Here is a 6,428-nt window from a genome sequence, read left to right on the forward strand (position 1 = left end):
CTCCGCCACGAGCACGGCCACTCCCTTGCGCTTCACGTCCTTGGCCTTGGCTTTCTTCTCATCTGGGTGGTAGCAGGGAGCTCAAGGAGGGAAAGGCGCCCTTCCTCAGCTCTTGCGCACTTGGTTGCCATGTTGAACAGCTCCAGAGCCGTGCATAGCTCCTCGTGGATGGCGAGCTCCTCCTTCATCTTGACGTCGCGGACACCGTCGGAAAACACGAAAATGATGGACTCATCCATCACCTTGGGGATCTTGAGACAGACGTTGTTGAAGCGCTGGATGTACTTCTGCATGGTCTCTCCTGGCTGCTGCTTGATGCACCGTAGGTCGCCCGCGGCCGGCGGGCGATCGCGGGTGCCCTCGAAGTTGGCGATGAAGCGGTCGCGCATCTCATTGATGTCTACTACACAACCTTCTTCTTGTAGACGTTGTTGGGCCTCCAAGTGCAGAGGTTTGTAGGACAGTAGCAAAGTTCCCTCAAGTGGATGACCTAAGGTTTATCAATCCGTGGGAGGCGTAGGATGAAGATGGTCTCTCTCAAACAACCCTGCAACCAAATAACAAACAGTCTCTTCTGTCCCCAACACACCCAGTACAATGGTAAATTGTATAGGTGCACTAGTTCGGCGAAGAGATGGTGATACAAGTGCAATATGGATGGTAGATATAGGTTTTTGTAATCTGAAAATATAAAAACAGCAAGGTAACAAGTGATAAAAGTGAGCACAAACGGTATTGCAATGCTAGGAAACAAGGCCTAGGGTTCATACTTTCACTAGTGCAAGTTCTCTCAACAATAATAACATAATTGGATCATATAAATATCCCTCAACATGCAACAAAGAGTCACTCCAAAGTCACTAATAGTGGAGAGCAAATGAAGAGATTATGGTAGGGTACGAAACCACCTCAAAGTTATTCTTTCCAATCAATCCGTTGGGCTATTCCTATAAGTGTCACAAACAGCCCTAGAGTTCGTACTAGAATAACACCTTAAGACACAAATCAACCAAAACCCTAATGTCACCTAGATACTCCAATGTCACCTCAAGTATCCGTGGGTATGATTATACGATATGCATCACACAATCTCAGATTCATCTATTCAACCAACACATAGAACCTCAAAGAGTGCCCCAAAGTATCTACCGGAGAATCAAGACGAAAACATGTGCCAACCCCTATGCCTAGGTTCATGGGCGGAACCCGCAAGTTGATCACCAAAACATACATCAAGTGAATCACGTGATATCCCATTGTCACCACAGATACACACGGCAAGACATACATCAAGTGTTCTCAAATCATTAAAGACTCAATCCGATAAGATTACTTCAAACGGAAAACTCAATCCATTACAAGAGAGTAGAGGGGGAGAAGAAACATAAGATCCAACTATAATAGCAAAGCTCGCGATACATCAAGATCGTGCCAAATCAAGAACACGAGAGAGAGAGATCAAACACATAGCTACTAGTAAATACCCTCAGCCCCGAGGGTGAACTACTCCCTCCTCGTCATGGAGAGTGCCGGGATGATGAAGATGGCCACCGGTGAGGGTTCCCTCCTTCGGCAGGGTGTCGGAACAGGGTCCCGATTGGCTTTTGGTGGCTACAGAGGCTTGCGGCGGCGGAACTCCCGATCTATTCTATTCCCCGAAGTTTTTAGGGTATATGGATATATATAGGTGGAAGAAGTACGTCAGGGGAGCCACGAGGGGCCCACGAGGGTGGAGGGTGCGCCCAGGGGGGTGGGCGCGCCCCCTGCCTTGTTCCTCCCTCGTTGCTTTCCTGACGTGCACTCCAAGTCTCCCGGGTTGCTTTCCTTCCAAAAATAACTTCTCCAGAAGGTTTCATTCCGTTTCGACTCCGTTTGATATTCCTTTTCTTCGAAACACTGAAACAAGGGAAAAACAGGAACTGGCACTGGGCTCTGGGTCAATAGGTTAGTCCCAAAAATAATATAAAAGTGTTTAATAAAGCCCATAAACATCCAAAACAGATAATATAATAGCATGGAACAATCAAAAATTATAGATACGTTGGAGACGTATCAGCATCCCCAAGCTTAATTCCTGCTCGTCCTCGAGTAGGTAAATGATAAAAACAGAATTTTTGATGTGGAATGCTACCTAACATATTTATCCATGTAATTCTCTTTATTGTGGCAAGAATATTCAGATCCATAAGATTCAAGACAAAAGTTTAATGTTGACATGAGAACAATAATACTTCAAGCATACTAACAAAGCAATCATGTCTTCTCAAAATAACATGGCCAAAGAAAGCTATCCATGCAAAATCATATAGTCTGGCTATGCTCTATCTTCATCACACAAAATATTTAAATCATGCACAACCCCGATGACAAGCCAAGCAATTGATTCATACTTTTGACATTCTCAAACTTTTTCAATCTTCACGCAATACATGAGCGTGAGCCATGGACATAGCACTATATGTGGAATAGAATGGTGGTTGTGGAGAAGACAAAAAGGAGAAGATAGTCTCACATCAACTAGGCGTATCAACGGGCTATGGAGATGCCCATCAATAGATATCAATGTGAGTGAGTAGGGATTGCCATGCAACGGATGCACTAGAGCTATAAGTATATGAAAGATCAACAAAAGAAACTAAGTGGGTGTGCATCCAACTCGCTTGCTCACGAAGACCTAGGGCATTTTGAGGAAGCCCATCATTGGAATATACAAGCCAAGTTCTATAATGAAAAATTCCCACTAGTATATGAAAGTGATAACATAGGAGACTCTCTATCATGAAGATCATGGTGCTACTTTGAAGCACAAGTGTGGTAAAAGGATAGTAACATTGTCCCTTCTCTCTTTTTCTCTCATTTTTTTATTTAGGCCTTTTCTCTTTTTTTATAGCCTCTTTTTTTTAGTCCGGAGTCTCATCCCGACTTGTGGAGGAATCATAGTCTCCATCATCCTTTCCTCACTTGGGACAATGCTCTAAAAATGATGATCATCACACTTTTATTTTCTTACAACTCAACAATTACAACTCAATACTTAGAACAAAATATGACTCTATGTGAATGCCTCCGGCGGTGTACCGGGATATGCAATGAATCAAGAGTGACATGTATGAAAGAATTATGAACGGTGGCTTTGCCACAAATACAATGTCAACTACATGATCATGCAAAGCAATATGACAATGATGGAGCGTGTCATAATAAACGGAACGGTGGAAAGTTGCATGGCAATATATCTCGGAATGGCTATGGAAATGCCATGGTAGGTAGGTATGGTGACTGTTTTGAGGAAGGTATATGGTGGGTATATGATACCGGCGAAAAGTGCGCGGTATTAGAGAGGCTAGCAGTGGTGGAAGGAGGAAAGTGCGTATAATCCATGGACTCGACATTAGTCATAAAGAACTCATATACTTATTGCAAAAATCTACAAGTTATCAAAGCAAAGTATTACGCGCATGCTCCTAGGGGGATAGATTGGTAGGAAAAGACCATCGCTCGTCCCCGACCGCCACTCATAAGGAGGACAATCAATAAATAAATCATGCTTCGACTTCATGACATAACGGTTCACCACACGTGCATGCTACGGGAATCACAAACTTTAACACAAGTATCTCTCAAATTCACAACTACTCACTAGCATGACTCTAATATCACCATCTTCATATCTCAAAACAATCATCAAGCATCAAACTTCTCTTAGTATTCAACACACTCATAAGAAAGTTTTTACTATTCTTGAATACCTAGCATATTAGGATTAAGCAAATTACCATGCTATTTAAGAATCTCAAAATAATATAAGTGAAGCATGATATTTCATCTATTTTTTCAAAATAAAACCACCATTGTGCTCTAAAAGATATAAGTGAAGCACTAGAGCAAACAACAAACTACTCTGAAAGATATAAGTGAAGATCAATGAGTAGTTAAATAATCATGTAGCTATGCGAAGACTCTCTAACATTTAAGACTTTCAGATCTTTGTATTTTATTCAAACAGCAAGCAAAGCTAAAGAAAGTAAAATGACGCTCCAAGCAAAACACATATCATGTGGTGAATAAAAATATAGCTCCAAGTAAAGTTACCGATGAACGAAGACGAAAGAGGGGATGCCATCCGGGGCATCCCCAAGCTTAGGCTCTTGGTTGTCCTTGAATATTACCTTGGGGTTCCTTGGGCATCCCCAAGCTTAGGCTCTTGCCACTCCTTATTCCATAGTCCATCGAATCTTTACCCAAAACTAGAAAACTTCACAACACAAAACTTAACAGAAAACTCGTAAGCTCCGTTAGCGAAAGAAAACAAAACACCACTTCAAGGTACTGTAATGAACTCATTCTTTATTTATATTGGTGTTAAACCTACTGTATTCCAACTTCTCTATGGTTTATAAACTATTTTACTAGCCATAGATTCATCAAAATAAGCAAACAACACACGAAAAACAGAATCTGTTAAAAACAGAACAGTCTGTAGTAATCTGCAACTAACGCAAACTTCTGGAACTCGGAAAAATCTACCAAAATAGGACGACCTAAATAATTTGTTTATTGATCTGCTTCAATTGGAATCAGTATTTTATCACGTTCTGGTGATTTTTAACAATTGTTTTCGTGAACAGAAAGTTTCTGGAATTTTCAGCATAATCAAATAACTATCATCCAAGAAGATCCTATAGGTCTTACTTGGCACAAACACTAATTAAAACATAAAACCACATATAACCAGAGGCTAGATGAATTATTTATTACTAAACAGGAACAAAAAGCAAGGAACTAAAATAAAGTTGGGTTGCCTCCCAACAAGCGCTATCGTTTAACACCCCTAGCTAGGCATGATAATTTCAATGATGCTCACATAAAAGATAAGAATTGAAACATAAAGAGAGCATCATGAAGAATATGACTAGCACATTTAAGTCTAACCCACTTCCTATGCATAGGGATTTTGTGAGCAAACAACTTATGGGAACAATAATCAACTAGCATAGGAAGGCAAAACAAACATAACTTTAAAACTTTAAGCACATAGAGAGGAAACTTGATATTATTGCAGTTCCTACAAGCATATATTCCTCCCTCATAATAATTTTCAGTAGCATCATGAATGAATTCAACAATATGACCAGCACCTAAATCATTCTTTTCATGATCTACTTGCATAAAAATTTTACTACTCTCCACATAAGCAAATTTCTTCTCATGAATAATAGTGTGAGCAAACTCAACAAAATGACTATCATGTGATTGAAAATTAAGATCAAGATGACAAGTTTCATGGTTATCATTATTCTTTAAAGCATACGTGTCATCACAATAATCATCATAGATAGGAGGCATGCTTTCATCATAGTAAATTTGCTCATCAAAGCTTGGGGGACAAAAAATATCATCTTCATCAAACATAGCTTCCCCAAGCTTGTGGCTTTGCATATCATTAGCATCATGGATATTCAAGGAATTCATACTAACAACATTGCAATCATGCTCATCATATAAATATTTAGTGCCAAACATTCTAATGCATTCTTCTTCTAACACTTTGGCACAATTTTCCTTTCCATCATACTCACGGAAGATATTAAAAAGATGAAGCGTATGAGACAGACTCAATTCCATTTTTTTGGTAGTTTTATTTTATAAACTAAACTGGTGCTAAAACAAGAAACAAAAAGATTCGATTGCAAGATCTAAAGATATACCTTCCAGCACTAACCTCCCCGGCAACGGCGCCAGAAACTGCTTGATGTCTACTACACAACCTTCTTCTTGTAGACGTTGTTGGGCCTCCAAGTGCAGAGGTTTGTAGGACAGTAGCAAATTTCCCTCAAGTGGATGACCTAAGGTTTATCAATCCGTGGGAGGCGTAGGATGAAAATGGTCTCTCTCAAACAACCCTGCAACCAAATAACAAACAGTCTCTTCTGTCCCCAACACACCCAGTACAATGGTAAATTGTATAGGTGCACTAGTTCGGCGAAGAGATGGTGATACAAGTGCAATATGGATGGTAGATATAGGTTTTTGTAATCTGAAAATATAAAAACAGCAAGGTAACAAGTGATAAAAGTGAGCACAAACGGTATTGCAATGCTAGGAAACAAGGCCTAGGGTTCATACTTTCACTAGTGCAAGTTCTCTCAACAATAATAACATAATTGGAGCATATAACTATCCCTCAACATGTAACAAAGAGTCACTCCAAAGTCACTAATAGTGGAGAGCAAACGAAGAGATTATGGCAGGGTACGAAACCACCTCAAAGTTATTCTTTCCAATCAATCCGTTGGGCTATTTCTATAAGTGTCACAAACAGCCCTAGAGTTCGTACTAGAATAACACCTTAAGACACAAATCAACCAAAACACTAATGTCACCTAGATACTCCAATGTCACCTCAAGTATCCGTGGGTATGATTATA

The sequence above is a fragment of the Triticum aestivum genome, chromosome 7D (assembly GCF_018294505.1).
Source record: "Triticum aestivum cultivar Chinese Spring chromosome 7D, IWGSC CS RefSeq v2.1, whole genome shotgun sequence".
NCBI classification, from domain to species: domain Eukaryota; kingdom Viridiplantae; phylum Streptophyta; class Magnoliopsida; order Poales; family Poaceae; genus Triticum; species Triticum aestivum.